Consider the following 19,203-nt stretch of genomic DNA (forward strand, 5'->3'; position numbering starts at 1 on the left):
ATACCCACCAGCAGTGTAAAAGTGTTCCTATTTTTCCACATCCTCTCCAGCACCTGTTGAAATTGACAAATGGGATCTAATTAAACTAAAGAGCTTCTGCACAGCAAAAGAAACAACCATCAGAGTGAACAGGCAACCTCCAGAATGGGAGAAAATTTTGCAATCTACTCATCTGACAAAGGGCTAATATCCAGAACCTATAAGGAACTCAAACAAATTTACAAGAAAAAAACAACCCCATCAAAAGTGGGCAAGGGATATGAACAGACACTTCTCAAAAGAAGACATTCATACAGCCAACAGACACATGAAAAAATGCTCATCATCACTGGCCATCAGAGAAATGCAAATCAAAACCACAATGAGATACCATCTCACACCAGTTAGAATGGCAATCAGCTCTACTTTTTATAGTGACAATATAGGTTATCTTGTGTGGAGGTTCCTATCAATCAGCCTGTACAGGTAGCACCAGTGTATAACAATCTCTTGGCCAGTCACCACTGGTGCTTCATGCTGCTTTCCTAAATTCTTTTTTTCTTTCTTTTTTCTTGAGACAGAGTCTTGCTCTGTTACCCAGGCTGGAGTGCAATGGTGCCATCTTGGCTCACTGCAACTGCCACCTCCCAGGTTCAAGCGATTCTCTTGCTTCAGCCTCCTGAGTAGCTGGGATTACAGATACGTACCACCACGCCTGGCTAATTTTTGTATTTTTAGTACAGATGGGGTTTCACCATGTTGGCTAGGCTGGTCTTGAACTGGTTGACCTCAGGTGATCCACCAGCTCAGCCTTCCAAAGTACTGAGATTACAGGTGTGAGCCACCACACCTGGCCTGCTTTCCTAAATTTGAATTGCTTGCAAATCTGTTTTGTTTGCTCCATCATTGTCTTTCTATCATTAACATACTACTTATTTATTTTCAAAAGTATAAACTTATATGGAATTTCTGTAGGGGTTAAAGTAGACACTAGGTTACCAAGGCATAATTTCCCAAGACTTGGAGACCTGTGATCACTGGGAGGATTTTTAGATCTTCCTCTGAACTTAGCTATATTAAACATTGAAACAATCCTGCAAAATGCCTAGATGAGACAGGTTTAGAGGTAAGTTTTATCAGACCTTTTTGGAACAGATAAACCATAGAAGAATTAAACTGTTTCAGAGAAGAGATAAAGTGGGAAAGCTGTCCATCTCAGGTTTTGAGGTTAGTGTAATCTTGATACAAAACAGGGAAGGTCAGTATATATAAGAAAATGAACTAGCCGGGCGAGGTGGCGGGCGCCTGTAGTCCCAGCTACTCGGGAGGCTGAGGCAGGAGAATGGCGTAAACCCGGGAGGCAGAGCTTGCAGTGAGCTGAGATCCGGCCACTGTACTCCAGCCTGGGCGACAGAGCGAGACTCCGTCTCAAAAAAAAAAAAAAAAAAAGAAAGAAAATGAAAGGCTAATCTTCTGAAAATGGATTTGAAACATCTAAATACAGTACTAGCAAATTGAATGTATCATTGTATTAAAAAACACATCAGGACCAAATAGTTTGTTTAAATTATTATATTGCAAGGATGATTTCATATCAGAAAATACATCACTGATATCATCCAACATATGAATTTTAAAATGGGAAGATCTTTTATTTTCTTAATAGGTTCAGAAGAAAACATTAGATAAACTTTAATATTTAGTCTGATTAAATTTTTTTCACAAAGCTAGAAATAAAAAACTTTCTTAACCTAAAGTTAACCAAAACTTCCTTTAGTAGACATCACACTTAACAGTAAAACTATAGACCTGTTCCCTCTCAAATTAACAACAGTACATGGTGCCCACTATCAGCCTTAATATTTGCTAATCAACTGAACTTCCTGGTTAATTCCAGAAGATAAGAAAAAGAAAAGAGAGGACCAAGCTGTCTATATTTGAAGACTATGTAGATATCCATAGAAAATTCAAGAGAATCGCCGGGCGTGGTGGCTCACGCCTGTAATCTCAGCACTTTGGAAGGCTGAGGTGGGCAGATCACCTGAGGTCAGGAGTTCAAGACCAGCCTGACCAACATGGAGAAATCCCGTCTCTACTAAAAATACAAAATTAGGCGGGCATTGTGTTGCATGCCTTTAATCCCAGCTACTCAGGAGGCTGAGGCAGGAGAATCGCTTAAACCCGGGAGGCGAGGTTGCAGTGAGCCAAGACCACACCATTGCACTCCAGCCTCGGCAACAAGAGCGAAACACCATCTAAAAAAAAAAAAAGAAAATTCAAGAGAATCCACAAATTATTAGAGCTAATAATAACAGTTCTGCAAGGTTTCTGAGTTTCAGATCAACAACCTTTTGATTCAACCATATGAAATTATAATTTATGTAGGTCAAAATGGTCAAGTAAATATTTATTTGCAGTTTCATATGATTAAACCTAATACAAAAATCAATCACTTTCCTTTCTACCAGCAATAATCATTTAGTAAATGTATACTTTTTTAAAGATTCTTTTCACAGTAGCCACAAAAAACCATAAAGTATCCAGGAAATATCTAAACAAGAAATACATATCTTGGGGAGAAAACAAAATCAAAAGACCTGAATAAACAGAGAGATACCATGTTCATGGATGGGAAGACTTCGTATAATAAAGAGGTAATTTTCCCTAAAAAAGTTTATAAATTCAATAAATGCCAATCAAAATTTCGAATGATTAAGAGTGAGGCTAGGGGGAAAAAATCCAGATGTATTGACAAGCTAAGTGTAAACTTCAAAACTTTTAGAAGAAACTGTTGGCAAGTACCTTCATTACCTTGGCATAAGAAAGGATTTCATAAACGAAAGATGAAATTGTAAGATGCATCATATGATTGTATTAACTTTAAATCTTGGCCGGGCGCGGTGGCTCAAGCCTGTAATCCCAGCACTTTGGGAGGCTGAGGCGGGCGGATCACAAGGTCAGGAGATTGAGACCATCCTGGCTAACACGGTGAAACCCCGTCTCTACTAAAAGTACAAAAAACTAGCCAGGCAAGGTGGCGGGCGCCTGTAGTCCCAGCTACTCGGGAGGCTGAGGCAGGAGAATGGCGTGAACCCGGGAGGCGGAGCTTGCAGTGAGCTGAGATCCGGCCACTGCACTCCAGCTTGGGTGACAGAGCGAGACTCCTTCTCAAAAAAAAAAAATCTTACGTATGACAAAAGATGCCTTAAACAAAAGACAAACTGCAGACAGAGGATATTTACAACACATCTGACGGCCGGAGGCCTTGTATTCAGAATATATAAAGAACTCTAATCATTTAATATAAAAAATACAAACAACCTAATCAAAAAATAGGCAAAGGTTAATCTCTTGGAATATGTAATGCCTATTATTTTGTTTCTGCCAGTATTAAATATGATGTTTCTATTGATAGCACCTTCAAAGCAGCTTAGTTCTTTTTTTTTTTTTGAGACAGAGTCTTACTCTGTCTCCCAGGCTGGAGTGCAGTGGTGCAATCTTGGCTCACTGCAACCTCTGCCTGAGGTTGAGGCAGGAGAATTGGGTTCAAGCAATTCTCCTGCCTCAGCCTCCCAAGTAGCTGGGACTACAGGCACGTGCCACCATGCCCGAGTAATTTTTTTTTGTATTTTTAGTAGAGATGGGGTTTCACCATGTTGGCCAGGCTGGTCTCGATCTCCTGACCTCGTGATCTACCCGCTTTGGCCTCCCAAAGTGCTGGGATTACAGGCGTGAGCCACCGCGCCCAGCCGCAGCTTAGTTCTTATTAGTTTTGGCAAGTTCTTATGTGAGTGGTAGCTTTAGTGGTGATTATATGTTTTGTCAGCTCACAGTAGAGAAAAAATAGCCAATAGATATATGAAAAAATGTTCAATTTTACTTTAGTAATTTAGAAAATATAAATTTAAAAAATTTTAAATTCTGAGAGTGGTCAATCAAATTTGACTAAGAGCCAGCTTTGTAATTCATCTCACAGCTCAGCCATGTAGCAGCAGTGCAACCTTGCAGAAGTTTCTTTACTTCTCTGAGCCTGTTTGTTTTGTTTAAAATGGGGTTAAAATTACTGCCTCATTAGATTGTTGAGAAAAATAAATGACATATATTAAGTTTTAGAACAGTGCTTGGATGTAGTAAGTGTTCAATAAATGATAGCTGATTTAATTATTTGTAATGCAACTTAATTATCAAAGTACCAAAAAGTATCCAGACCCAGGCAAATTTTGTCTGACTGTATTTTTTTTTTTCTTGAGACAGAGTCTTGCCCTACTGCCCCTTGCTCTATTGCCCAAGCTGGAGGGCAGTGGTGCGATCTTGGCTCATTGCAACTTCTGCCTCCTGGGTTCAAGCAATTCTCCTATGTCAGCCTCCCAGGTAGCTGGACTACAGGCGCCCACCACCACTCCTGGCTAATTTTTGTAGTTTTAGTAGAGACGGGGTTTCACCATGTTGTCCAGGCTGGTCTCAAACTCCTGACCTCAAGGGATCCATCCGCCTCGGCCTCCCAAAGTGCTGGGATTACAGGCATGAGCCACCATGCCCGGCCTGACTATATTCTACTTGGAGAAATCTGAAATAAATGGGGAGTAACTTACCTCTGAAAATGCCAGCTAGCTAGCTTCTTACTCAGAGCCCTCCCAGATGGCATTACCTTGGTGAAGTCATAACTAGGGTCTAGACCTTATCTCTAAAGGCTCACAGCCTCAATTTTGTGAGAATAACATATTATGCCTAGTTTCTTGGGAACTGACTTATATGATCAACGTCATTGGAGTGAAGATTCATTTTCAGTGAGAAACAGAACTGTTAAGCCAACTAGTACTTGAGTTTGGTTGTTATTACATTCTCTCCCTGTAGCCGAGGTATGTGGAAAATCAATTTTGGTTTTCTGTGCAAGGAATCCGTGCGGAGGGAGTCTGCTGGATGGTTTTAGCGACTGTTGGTATCAGGCCCTTATATGGTATCAACAGGCTTGAGTAGTTGTATTTTTTAGTTGGGTGACTTGCTGTCTTTAGCTGAAGGAAGAACACTGCCTAACCATTGGTCAAAAGATGCTCCCCTCTTAACTGCTGACTTTCAATTTGTGGTCAGGCATAGGCTGGCAGTCCTCCACCGTCATGTTCTCTTTGGTTCTGTGAGGTTATATCTCAGTCACTTTGATTGGGTTTGGGGGGGCCCCAGAACTCTGCTGTCATTCACACCTCAGGGTTTTAGTATTTTTAGCAGATGGATTATTGTGTCCACTGTATTTTTTTTTTTTTTCTAATTTCAACTTCAGAAGATAAAACCTTAATTGTTGTTTTGGAGACATTTTATATCATTGTCATGTGACAATTCCTTATTTCTTGAACCTGCTCAATGACATCATCACCTTAACAGTCCTGCTCCCACCTTCCCATTAAGGTGCAAATCATGTCTGGAACAATTCTATGGCATATTTTCTTTTTTTTTTTTTTTTTTTTGAGACGGAGTCTCGCTCTGTCGCCCGGGCTGGAGTGCAGTGGCCGGATCTCAGCTCACTGCAAGCTCCGCCTCCCGGGTTTACCGCCATTCTCCTGCCTCAGCCTCCGAGTAGCTGGGACTACAGGCGCCCGCCACCTCGCCCGGCTAGTTTTTTGTATTTTTTTAGTAGAGACGGGGTTTCACAGTGTTAGCCAGGATGGTCTCGATCTCCTGACCTCGTGATCCGCCCGTCTCGGCCTCCCAAAGTGCTGGGATTACAGGCTTGAGCCACCGCGCCTGGCCGGCATATTTTCTTTGTTGGCAGACTCATGTATGTTGGCTTCTTAGAATTAGTAATGCATTAAATGGTCCCATAGAGATCTATTGTTTGGTCTCTTGGAATGCGTAATATGTATTATTTTGCTTCTGCCAATATTAGATAGGATGTTTCTTATTCATAGTTCCTTCAAAGCAATTTAGTTCTTTTTTTTTTTTTTTCTTTTGAGATGGGGTCTCACTTGCTCTGTCACCCAGGCTGCAGTGCAGTTGTGCGATCTCAGCTCACTGCAGCCTCTGCCTCCTGGGCTCAATTGATCTTCCCACTTCAGCCTCCTGAGTAGCTGGGACTACAGGGTGCATGCCACCATGCCCAGATAACTTTTTGTAGTTTTTATAGAGACAGGATTTCCCCATTTTACTCATGCTGGTCTCGAACTCCTGGACTCAAGCGATCCACCTGCCTCCATCTCCCAAAATGCTGGGATTATAGGCGTGAGCCAATGCACCTGCCCCAGTTTAGTTCTTACTAGTTCTGTTAAGTTTCTGTGTAAATGGTAGGTATAGTGATGATACATATTTTGATAAGTTGATTGTAGCTAAATTAGGTGGTTTGATGAGACTGTTGTCCTGTCTTCAAACAAGCTATTCTTCATTTACCCTTGGCTATAGGCTGTTTGTGATCACTAACTTGAAAATAATAAACATTCAATGGTAGGCTGGTCTTGAGGAAAAAAAGACAAAAACAATTTTAAAATTTACTGAGAAATCAGGCTCACACAACACCTTGTTCATAAACTAAAGGTTATTATTCTAAAGGTTAGTTTAGAATAATTACTTTTCTTGTTATTCACATTTCTTAAAAACTTAATAAATTACATATATACCTTGTTTTAGTATTGAATATTTGCTAAGGGTATACTTCACTGATATAATAATTTCATGGGTATGTACAGTGTTCAGCACATTTACCACGGGCAATGTAGGAGAGATGCTGGAAAAAATTATGAAGTCAGGCCGGGTGCGGTGGCTCAAGCCTGTAATCCCAGCACTTTGGGAGGCCGAGGCGGGCGGATCACGAGGTCAGGAGATCGAGACCGTCCTGGCTAACACGGTGAAACCCCGTCTCTACTAAAAATACAAAAACTAGCCGGGCGAGGTGGCGGGCGCCTGTAGTCCCAGCTACTCGGGAGGCTGAGGCAGGAGAATGGCGTAAACCCGGGAGGCGGAGCTTGCAGTGAGCTGAAATCTGGCCACTGCACTCCCGACCCAGGGCCATAGGGAGACACCCCCGCAAAAAAAAAATTATGAAGTCAGGGAGACTTATTTTTCGTGTTCTCATATCTTTTTTTTTTCTTTTAAGTGACCTCTCTTGTTGGTGTCCATTACAACCTTGAGGCTCAGAACTCCCTTCTGTGGGATCTCAGGCAATGATTCATGCTTTTCCCTTCCTCTTTAGTTTCTTTCTGTCAGCATTTACTTAGGCAGTATTATATGCCTGAACTCCGCTTTCCATCTCCTGCTACAGTAAATTAACCTGCACTTAGTTATTGGTAGTTGATTGGCTTAGGGTGTTTCCCTTAAAATATTTGCCTTTAATAGGGACTTCGATGTCTTAATTCAAATGGTGAGACTTTACTGGCACACCAGGAGGTTGATACTTTAAAATAGGGCAGAGGTAGCTAAGATCTGTGGGACTTAAACTGTAGTAAGTTCATTGCCTGGGTATGCACTGGCCCTCTTTTTGTGGTCAGCCTGTTTGATTCTTGTACAAGTTAGGGCCCAGTCCTCTCACTTCTTGTGCCTGCTCACTATAATTGAGTTCCCAGAAGTACATCTGCTTTATTCTTGTACAAGAGATGAGGGTTCATGCACAGTTCACGTCTTTGAAATGCCTTCTATGCCTTATTTGAAAGAGGGCCCCCTTTATATATTTGCCATGCGGCGCGTTCTCTTGGACCTGTAAGTATTCAACGGGCATACCCCTGTTGGAGAGTGAGCTAAGGCTGATTCTGCTTTCTTTAATTTGACTGCATTTTGTGATGCTGTGGGTTTTTTGTTTTTTGTTTTTTGTTTTTTGTTTTGGAGACAGAGTTTCGCTCTTGTTGCCCAGGCTGGAGTGCAATGGCGCGATCTCAGCTCACCACAACCATTGCCTCCCGGGTTCAAGCGATTCTCCTGCCTCAGCCTCCCGAGTAGCTGGGATTACAGGCACCACCACGGCTGGCTAATTTTGTATTTTTAGTAGAGACAGGGTTTCTACATGTTGGTCAGGCTGGTCTCGAACTCGCGACCTCAGGTGATCTGCCCACCTCGGCCTCCCAAAGTGCTGAGATTACGGGCATGAGCCACTGTGCCCAACGATGCTATGTTTTTTGTTTGTTTGTTTTTTAAAAAACATCTAAATTGGACTTTTACTATCCTTGCACTGTGTTGCTATTAAACAATTTTTAAAGATTTAATAGATAATATTAGAAAACCCTCAAATTTGCTCTCAAAAGATAGTGGTTATTTTGTTTTTAATATAAAAGTATCCTCTATTTTCTTGTTTAAGAATAGCTTATTATGAACACCTTATTAGATGAAATTTTCTGGATAAAATCAAAACTAGAGACTCAGTTACTGTAAGATGCTGAAAACCAGCCTGACTTTGGGCCCTATGGAGGCAAAAATAACTGGCCTGGGGATGGGTAACAGGGCTGGCCAAGTCAGCCAGTATTTTGATCAGGTTTAACTACTTTCACAATACGTGGCTATCTCATTTGAGCCTCCCTCAGAACAGCTCTCTGCAGTGTAGGTATTAGTGCTCTCCAACTTTAGGCACTAAGAAACTGAGGCTTATAGTGCACCTTGTGAATTTAGAATGGTATGGAGGAGGAGTGCTTCACCATTCAGCTGATTCCCTTAACTGTTCTCTCTCTCACACACACACACACACACACACATACTCACACACACACACTCTCTCTCTCTGTCTGTCTCTCTCTTCCTCCCCACCTTCCTCCCTCCCTCTCTTCTGACTCCCCCACCACCTCCACTGCCCATTTCAGAGAGGTTCGTTGGATATTGAGAGAGATTACCATTACACTGCAATAATGTTAGGAGCTGTTCCATAGGAGCTGTTCCATGAGGGGAAGATCTCTTGAGAGTTGGCGAAAAGAGAGTCTGTCCACAAATTCACTTCTTTTTTTTTTTTTTTTTTTTTTTTTTTGACGACGGGAGTCGTTGCTGCTGTTCGCCCGGGCTGGAGTGCAGTTGCCGGCATCTCAGCTCACTGCCAAGCCTCCGCCTCCCAGGTTTACGCCAGTCTGCCTGCCTCAGCCTCGCCGAGTTGACGCGTGGACGTACAGGCGCCGCCCATCTCGCCCGCTCAAATTTTTTTGTATTTTTTAGTGAAGAGACGTGGGGTATTCACCGGTGTTAGCCAGGAGTGGTCATGCGGATCTCCTGACCTCGTGATCCCGCCCGTCTCGGCTCCCAAAGTGCTTGGGATTACAGGCTTGGAGCCCGACCGCCCCGGCCCACAAATTCCACCCTTCTTATGGACAGTTTTTTGGGTTAAGTCGGCCCCCTGGGGAATAAGACTAGAATTACCCTTGGTACCGTTGGTTGATAAGAAAAGTCCCCCAAGCCGGGGCGCGGGTGGCTCAAGCTGCGTGTTGAATGGCCAGCACCTGTGTCTGGAGGCGCGAGACGGCGGCGGATCGACGACTGGCGGTCAGGGAGATCTGCAGACGCATGCCTGGCGAACGATTTGTGAAAGCCTCGGTCTCTTACCTAAAAATACAAAAGACCTAGGCCGGGCGAGGTGTTGCTCGTCGGTCGGGCGCTCTTGTGTTATGCCCCTAAGTCACTCCCGGTGAGTGTCGTTTTTTTTCTGAGGCCACGCTTGAGTATATTGCGCGTGTTTGAAACGCGGAGGCGGAGCCTGCAGTGAGCTGAGATCCGGCCACCTGCATCCGAGCCTGGGCGCACACGAGCGAGACTCCGTCTCATAAAAAAAAAAAAAGAAGAAATGTCAAATGATTGACACTTGACTGACTGAGGCTCTGCTGTATTGCCACTCTGCAGAGTACAGACTCTTCAGAGCCTGCATTTTGCAGTCATCGGCTTATGGAAAAGATGTGGGGAGGGGACTCTTTTTGTAATGGCTAGTGCTACTAGCTAGAATTCCTTAGGTACTCTATATGCCATAAATTCCAGATTGCCTATCTCTAAACCTTATTTCCTAGGGAAAACATAGTAAACCATTTTAGCTCTGTGCTTATCTTCAGTCATCTTGCTGATGCCTCAATTTTTAAGATTACTGAAACACTGAATCTTCTCAGTGCCATGTCCTTTTTTTAAAATAGGTAATGTGACTTTTTTCCCCAAAAGGTACAAAGGTTGACCACTGAGTCTCCTTTCCATCTCCATCCCACAAAGCATGTGCTGTTACCAGTTTCTTGTTATCCTCTTATTTGCATGTGTGTATATGTATGCTTGCATGTATATTCATGATATATTATACACATTGTTCTGCCCCTTTGCTTTTTTCACATACTGTATTTTGAGTTGTTGTACATATAGCCCTGCCTCTTTTTTCCTTTTTTAAAAATAACTGGTGGTTTCTACTTATGGCTGATTTACAATTCATTTAACTTATTCGCTATTAAAGTGCATGAATGATGAATGATCTCTTTGTTGCTTCCAGTGTTCTCCTTCTGTATATATTTAACAAATACTCCTGTGTATTTGGCTCCTTTTCTTTGGATATTTATCATCTTTTCTCTTGAAAGCAAGTACTTAAAAGTGGTTTTTTTTTTTTTTTTTTTGAGATGGAGTCTCACTCTGTTGCCAGGCTCGAGTACAGTGGTGTGATCTTGGCTCAAGTGATTCTTCTGCCTCAGCCTCCTGAGTAGCTGGGATGACAGGCGCGCGCCACTACACCCAGCTAATTTTTGTATTTTTAGTAGAGATGGAGTTTCACCATGTTGGCCAGGATGGTCTCGATTTCTTGAACTCATGATCTGCCCACGTCAGCCTCCCAAAGTACTGGGATTACAGGCGTGAGCCACCGCGCCTAGCCTAAAAGTTGTCTTCATGCAAAATATGATGGGCCTCCTTCCTGACAGACATGCTTTGGTATGTTGCTGGAGAGGCACAGAGCTAAATGGACTGCTGTCGTTTAAGCAGCAGGACATCAGGAAGACGGGTTCCCATCTCTTAGAACGACCACCGAAATAACCGACACCAGCATCTAATCTTGAGGATCCATTTGTATATTCCAGTCAGATTTATTTTCTATTCACAGAAATTGTTCCTTTTCTTCTCTGCAGGCAGTTCCTAATGTATATGTGTCTTCCATACAAATGACCATGTGTGGAAAGCCCTCTTCAGCCATGTGGAGAAAGTGGGAGGAGGGAGATTCCCAATTTCACTGCTTGAGCTGCAGCTGGGAAAGCAATTCTTGGCGTCTCAAGTTGCAAGTTTGAAATAATTTTCTCAGAGAAAATAGATTCGGTAGTTAACTGTTATAGTGGTAGCACTAGTATTCTATTACTCTACTATACATACATTATGGATTCAATAGGCTTTTAAAACTAGACCTAGTGCTATTTTTCACATTGTTTCTATGATTGAAAACCAACCTGTTAGTTGGTGTTTGTGAATACTGTGCTGGATCTGTGTGGCCAGATTTTGCTTCGTAAAACCAATGTCATGTAGACTGGGGGTAACCTTTATGTGACTGGGGTCAGAAAACAAAATACTGTATTTTAAAACATAATTTTTGTTCTGTTGTTTGCTGGGACTACAGTGAGACTTATAAATGTATAGGATGAGCTTCTTTCCACCTGGATAATTGGAGTCCATGAGAAAGGAGCAGAATTGCTTAAAAATCAGGAGTGCAGTGGTGCCATCTCAGCTCATTGCAACCTCTGCCTCCCAGGCTCAAGCAATTGTCCTGCCTCAGCCTCCAGAGTAGCTGGGATTACAGGAGCACACCACCACACCCGGCTGATTTTTGTATTTTTTAGTAGAGACAGGGTTTCACCATGTTAGCCAGGCTGATGCTGAACTCCTGACCTCAAATGATCTACCCACCTTGGCCTCCCAAAGTACTGGGATTACAGGCCTGAGCTACCATGCCAGGCCTCGGACTTTTCTTTCCCAGTAAAGTGGAAGTTTCAGAAAGAGAGAACAACATTTGGCTAAGCAAGGGCATTTCAACAGACTGACTAAAGTGGCTTCATGCCCCCCAAAGACAGAGCTAATCAGGAAATTTTGTAGACAAATTGTGGATAAAATGTGGATAAAAAATCGGGACGGTTACTGAAAGAAATTGGTAGGGTGGTGGGGTGGGTGGTGGCTGGGGGTGCCATCCTGAGTCTAAAAGCAGACTTGAGGCCCAGACAGAAAGGCTCACGCAGGCAATCTCTGTGACTAACGCTACTGAGAAAACTGCACCACTTTGATTTGGTGTGGGGATCAGGTGGGAGGTGTTTTCAAAGGGTACATTTCAAAGTAAAACTAGAAATGATGGTAAAATGAAGAGTATTTCATAACCTATCTAATTTGTGAACAGCTTGTATCCCAAGGTTTTCTCTCACTACTGATATATTGTTTGCTTTTTTTGTCTTTAAAGGTGTTTTATTTATTTATTTACTTATTTATTTGTTTTGAGACAGAGTCTTGCTCTCTTGCCCAGACTGGAGTGCAGTGGCACAATCATGGCTCACTGCAGCCTCAACCTCCTGGGCTCAATCAATCCTCCCACGTCAGTCTCCCAAGTAGCTGGGGACTACAGGCACATGCCACTACGCCCAGATAATTTTTTTGTAGTTTTTGTAGAGATGGGGTCTCACCACATCGTCCAGGCTGGTCTTGAACTCCTGGGCTCAAGCAATCTGCCCACCTCAGCTTCCCAAAGTGCTGTGATTACAGGTGTAAGCTACCATGCTGGCCTAAAAATATTTTTATGTTATATTTCAAGCATACCCCAAAATAAAGAGAGTAGTATAATGAATTCCATGTACCTATCTCATAACCTATCTAATTTGTGAATAGCTTGTATCCCAAGGTTTTCTCTCACTACTGATATATTGTTTGCTTCAACCATTACAGACATTTTGACAATCTTGTTTTTTCTGTCCTACTATTTTTTTTTCCTGGAGTACTTCAAAGCAAATTCCATATGTCAATCATAATATTAATATTTCACCTATAAATATTTCAGAGGTATTTCTACCATACAAAGATTAAAAATGGAACCACAGCACCATTATCACATTAAACTAATAATTGCTTGGTGTCACTTAATACTTAGTCCATGTTCAGTTTCTCTAGTTGTGGACTAAGGGCAGTGGTAGGGAGGGAAGCTGGAAGAAGGGGTTACAAAGGGGCACAAAGTAACTTTTAAGGGTGACTGATGTGTTTATTGTTTTAATTGCAGTGGTTTCACAAGTATATCATATGTTAAAACTTACCAGATTATAAACTTTAAATATGTGCAGCTCATTGTATGTCAATTATACCGCAATAAAACTTAAAAAAAGAAAAAAACTAATGGTGTAGCTAGATACAGACAGTATTTTAAAACATTTTTCCCCAGTTATCTCAAAAATATCTTTTATGGTTGGTTGGTTCAAATCTGTACTTAAATAAGAAGCACAGATTGCATTTGATTGCTGTGTCTATAGGTTTCTAATAATCTAGAGCAAATCCACTCCCACTTGCCTTTTTTTCATGCCATTTATTTGTTAAAGAAACCAGATGACTGACGAATCCTGTAGCGTTTGCCACATTTCAATTTGGTGATTTGGCTAACTGCAGCCTATGACAGAATGTTCTTGGCTCCTAGGTTTCCTATAACCTGGTAGTTAGATCCAAAGGCTTCCTTGGACTCAGGCTCAGTTCTTTTAGCAAGAGTTTTTATAATAGGTGATGCTGCTATGAACCTTTCATGGCATTGTATCAGGGAGGTCTAGTTGCCCTAGTTTCAAGCAAAATTGATCAGTAGAGTTAGGTATTGTCAGCCGTATCCATCTATTATAACATTTCCTGTCAGTTTTCACCTAATACGTTAAGAAGCCACTGCCTACATCCTCTATTTTATTAGGAGTAAATTACTCATATCTGTGTATGTCTGAATAATGCTTGACAACTATACTGAGGCATAATTTTCATAGAATAAACCACACATATTTCAAGGGTACAATTCAAGAAAGTCTGACATATATACTTATATACACTTTGATATGTGCGTGTGTGTGTGTGTGTATATATATATATTTTTATGATTGCCTGTCTAGCTGCTGTAGAGAACATGGTGTTAGAGAGGCATACTACAGGGACAAACCATGATTCCTTTGGTCAGCTTTTAGAAGGGTAAATCCTGATTCTGTCAGTGGTAGGGATAAAATTTTTCCATGTGGCAGTAGAGAACTCCGGGAGCCTTTAGTTCAGACCTTGTTTTATCACTAGCTTGTCAGGGAGATCATGCTAAAACAAAAGACTTTGAGTGGCTTTTGGGTTTCCTCTTACAGGTTTTATTATGTAGATATCCTAAATACCTGCTTGCAGATATCCACATGCTGTTTGGGGGTTTATTATCCAAACCCAACCTTGTTTCTGGCTCTTCTCCCCACTTGATTTCCTGTTCCATTTCAAAAGCACAAAATCTCAACAAGTATTTTAAAAAAGAGAAATCTTTTCATGCCTGTATAGACTTTTATCCCACTTTCCTTTAGGGAGACCTTAATACCAATCTGGTAATCCCAAGCAGAATGACACAGGAAGTAGTTTGCATTGTGCAAGTCTCATTGCACATGTGCTGCACTTAATGGAGCTGATCTGTGTGCCATTGGGTCACATACACAGTATGGCTAAAGACAGAGTATAATGCTTATCTTCAGTAAAAGGAAGAGTTAGCAAATGAGATCAGGGGTTCTGTTGCACAGGATAATCCTTTCTTGGCTTAAGAAAAATTCTGGCCTGTGAGTGACATCTTTCTTCCATTGGTTGGAACATTCATGTGTTGGGATTCATAGGGAAGTTGGGTTAGCTGACCGGGGTGTGGACAGAGCTGATTCCCCAGGTTATTAAGGGAACTGTTATTGAGCAGGGCCTGAGCAGTGGGACAAATTGGGGACAGGATACTTGGTGGCTCAAAATGCATGCCATGCTTTTTTAACATCAGCTCTATGAATGGCCTCACCAGGTTGTAGCAAGTGGGCCCCTTTGATCTGGAGGCAGCACAAACTACTAAGCTCCGAAGCTTAATCCTTACCCAGCCAATCTGGTTCTCATCCACTTTTGGCTGCTACTTCTCCTCTGCAGGGAGTCAACATTTCTAAGAGTGTGTGCATGTGTGTGCGTGTGTGTGTGTATACATGTGTTCTCCCAGTGTATTCAGAATCCTTGAATTTAATATGATCAGTCTTCTTTTGCCATCTTGCCTCCAGTCAGCCATCCTCCTGGAAAAGGGGTTAGGTTTTAGGTACAGAACTCTTTAGCAAGAATATTAAGTTAATTAATCAAAAAGTCTGATCCCTTGAGGGCCAACTAGCTTAGCTTTGTACCACAAGTGGCATCTCCTAAACACCCATCAGTCATCTTACAGATCTTGATCACCAGGAGAGCTGGATGAAACTGTATATATAGCTCAGTACAGGATCATCACTGCTACCAAACAAAAAAGTACAAAATGTTCAGCAGCTTCATCCTGAAAATATCATTAATAGTAGTACACCATAAAGCAGATATTATTACGTGAAAATTCAACCTGAGATTCAAATGTATGTGTAGGAGTGGCCCTGTGCAGTGGCTCATGCCTGTAATCCCAGTACTTTGGGAGGCCTACGCGGGTGGATCACTTGAGGTCAGGAGTTTGAGACCAGTCTGGCTAACACAGTGAAACTCTGTCTTTACAAAAAATACAAAACTTAGCTGGGCATTGTGGTGCACGCCTGTAGTCCCAGCTACCTGGGGGCTGAGGCAGGAGAATTGCTTGAACCCGGGAGGCAGAGGTTGCAGTGAGCTGAGATAGCGCCACTGCACTCCAGCCTGGACGACACAGCGAGACTCCATCTCAAAAAAAAAAAAGAGAGAGAAATGGTGGCAGGCACCTGTAATCCCAGCTACTCTGGAGGCTGAGGCAGGAGAATCACTTGAACCCAGTGGGCCGGGGTTGCAGTTAGCCAAGATTGCGCCACTTCATTGCAGCCTGGGTGACAGAGCAAGACTCCATTTCAAAAAATGATTTAAAAAAAAAGGGCCGAGCGTGGTGGCTCACGCCTGTAATCCCAGCACTTTGGGAGGCCAAGTCGGGCAGATCACAAGGTCAAGAGATTGAGACCATTCTGGCCAACATGGTGAATCCCCGTCACTGCTCAAAATATAAAAATTAGCTGGGCATGGTGGTGCGTGCCTGTAGTCCCAGCTACTCGGGAGGCAGAGGCAGGAGAATCGTTGAAACCTGGGAGGCGAAGGTTGCAGTAAGCGAGATTGCGCCACTGTACTCCCGCCTGGTGACAGAGCGAGACTCCGTCTCAAAAAAAAAAAAAAAAAGCATGTGTGGGAGCCAGGCATGATGGCATGTGCCTATAATCCCAGCTACTCGGGGAGCTAAGGCAGGAGGATCACTTGAGCCCAGGAGTTTGAGTCCAGCCTAGGCAGTATAACAAGATTCTGTCTCTAAAATAATAATAATAGCCAGCTGCAGTGGCTAATGCCTGTAATCGAAACACTTTGGGAGGCCAAGGTGGGCAGATCACTTCAGCTCAGGAATTTGAGATAAGCCTGGGCAACATGGCAAAACCCCATCTCCACCAAAAATACAAAAAATTAGCTAGGCACAGTGATGCGCGCCTGTGTTTCCAGCTACTTGGGAGGATCACTTAAGCCCAGGAGGCAAAGGTTATGGTGAGCTGAGATCATGCCATCGCACTCCAGCCTGAGTGACTAAGACCCTGTCTCAATTTAAAAAATAATAATAATAAAGTGTGGAACTCTGTGTGAGTACACTAAAAATTATCAGGTTTTTACTTTACGTGAGTGAATTTTATGGCATGTAAACTACCAATAATTTTTTTAGTTTTTAAAAAGTATCAAAATATATAATCCTATATTGAAATGATGCTTGAAGTTTTAGGAAGTAGATAAAATTGAGAAGAGAGCTGAGGACAGAGCCTTAAGGAAACCCTAAACTTCAAGGAAGGGAGACATGAAAACAGAGATGTAATTACAGACACAGGAAGCAAGCCTGACAAGAACAGTTGTCTAAAATTCAAGAGAGAATGTTTGTGCAGTGTTAAGTGTAGAAAAAATATGGATGGGGACTGAGAAAAGGCTAATGCATTTAGCTATAAGGAAACTGCTAGTGACCTTTGAGAAAACAGTTTCTACAAAAAGGAGGTGTTAAGGAGTGAATTGTGAGGAGGATGAACCTGCACATTACTCTTGCCAGAAGGAGAAAGAATATAGTGTCAAGGATGGTCTAGAGGCAGGACAAACTTTTGTCTGTCTGTGTATCTCCCTCTCTTTTTAGACAGAAGACACTTGAGAATATTTGTAGCAAGAGGAAGGAAGCAAACAAAAGAGAGCAGAGGATGAAGGTACGGAGGGTATGGAACAAAGCATTTGTGCCATGTCAGGTGTTCTGCCTTTGTCATTTCCCTGCATGGCAGCAGGGATAGCCCCTTTCCATGGGCAAACCAGTATTGTATGCCAAACCCTATTCCCTAGATGAACTCTACTCCTTTTTCATTGAAGAAAGCAGATCCTAATGCAAGTGAGCTATTATCATGCTGGCATAGGTTACATCTGCTGTAACCTATGATTAGACACTCATTCTTGAACATCATCACTTGATTACTGATGACAAATGAGTGATAGCACACCTCACAAGGGCTCTGGCACACCTAGCATGTCAGGTCTCGTTGACTGTGGCCAAGAGCTGCTGCGTAAGTGGACATTTCAGCTCTTGGGTCAGAAAGCTAAGAACACATTTTGTCAGAGCTTCCGAACCCTTCTTAGAGAATTCAGCCTTTCCAGGGGGTCTCTGAGCTGCACTATGACTTACAGTTTACCCCTCATCCACCCCCTATTCAGAGACAATGGCACTGATGGGGAAAATGCAGCAGCCTGTGAGGACACTCTACCCATTCAGCAATCTCTTCCCCCACCCACTGTCCCTTAGCAAAGGACTTCTGAACAGTTTCTCTAACCCTACCCTTCTCAGTCTCTGCCCCCCTTTTTTGTTTTGATTTCTATCTTGATTTTTAAATCTTTTTCTTAACTATATTGATATTAGATTATGTTTTCCATACTTCTTGGAAATGTTAGCAGAAAATGAAATTCATTTTTAACATTTATTATTTGCAAATGTGTATTCGCTGTGTTTCTTTAAGCAGTCTATGCAGGTTTTGTGGTAGAGGTAATTCTAGGTACACTTAGTGAGTTAAAGGGTTAAAATACCCAGTGCTGTCGCATATGGCAGTGAGCAGAATCACAGATGTTGATGATACCACGTAATTAGTATTCTTTTATGTAAATGAAGGCTGTCAGCATGTTACCATAGTGTCTACTCTCTCTGAAGCTGGAATTTATGCCACTTGGTCTTACCAAGACCAAGCAGGATTATTCGGCGGTCCTTAGTTAACAACTGAGGAGAAATCAATATGATGAGAGAGAGAGAAGAAATGGAATTTTCTCTAAAGTAGATTTACCCTCTTTTTTCCCCCCTATTTTGTTTTTGTTGATTCCCCTTCAACCCCCAGAAAATTTTATTTCTGGTGATGTAGTTACACAGTTAAGACCTGCTGAGAAATTTGCTATTTGAGAATAATTGAAATACTCCAATTAAAAGGCATCATATTTTCAAGCTATAGATTTTTTTGAAAGATTTAGAATCCTAATGTTGTCATCTCTCATATGGAGAATTTTAAAACATGATATAAATCTAGAATTTTTTCATCAGAACAAAAGGTAAATGTTGAAAAGATGTAATTATCTTTTCATTTAATACTTAGTGATATTTATCTATAGAATGCTTTTAAATACTATGGTTCTTAGCTCCAGTTGATTCAGATTTTTAAAATAAAACTATGGTAATTAAAAGGCAAAAGCTGATATTTTATCAGGTTTACTTTCCTCATATGCAGATCGACCAAGGGTGTGCAGGACATTTATTTAAAGCTGCTGATCTATTTAAAACTTGCTGATGTAGAAGTATCAGACACATCATGTTCTTTCCCAATTACACTGTAAGTTTATCAGTTTGGGGTACTAGGTGCCTGTCACACTGGATGATGTACATTTTAAGTGGAAATGTTAGAAGGATGGCCTTTGAGAATATGAAGAGAAACCTGTACACATCAGAAAAATATGAAATAGAATTCCTCTTTTTGCCAATGAGTGTTAGGCCCTATTCTGAAATAAAGCAGTCAGAGTATGTGTGAGAGGTGAGTTAAACACATTTTCTTTCTTGACCTGAGTATACCTGAGGTGGTATTCTCTTTATTCTCTATT

General features: G+C 41.9%; 1 protein-coding gene across 9 annotated transcripts in view; it reads left to right on the plus strand.

Annotated features, from left to right (window-relative positions):
- The window catches only part of USP49 (ubiquitin specific peptidase 49), a 112,123-nt gene that overhangs the window by 68,219 nt on the left and 24,701 nt on the right, over nucleotides 1-19,203 (plus strand). Inside the window, exon 5 of one of the 9 annotated variants that reach the window (XM_017878259.1) lies at nucleotides 2,483-2,633. The exons of 7 other annotated variants lie outside the window; for them this stretch is intronic. The gene's annotated coding sequence lies outside the window, so the exon portion shown is untranslated. Of the gene's footprint in view, nucleotides 1-2,482; nucleotides 2,634-17,221; nucleotides 17,289-19,203 lie in introns of all 9 variants that reach the window. One more of the 9 variants, XM_017878256.1, reaches the window with a different exon arrangement.

This window comes from Rhinopithecus bieti, unplaced genomic scaffold, assembly GCF_001698545.2.
Source record: "Rhinopithecus bieti isolate Rb0 unplaced genomic scaffold, ASM169854v2 scaffold_9981, whole genome shotgun sequence".
NCBI lineage: Eukaryota > Metazoa > Chordata > Mammalia > Primates > Cercopithecidae > Rhinopithecus > Rhinopithecus bieti.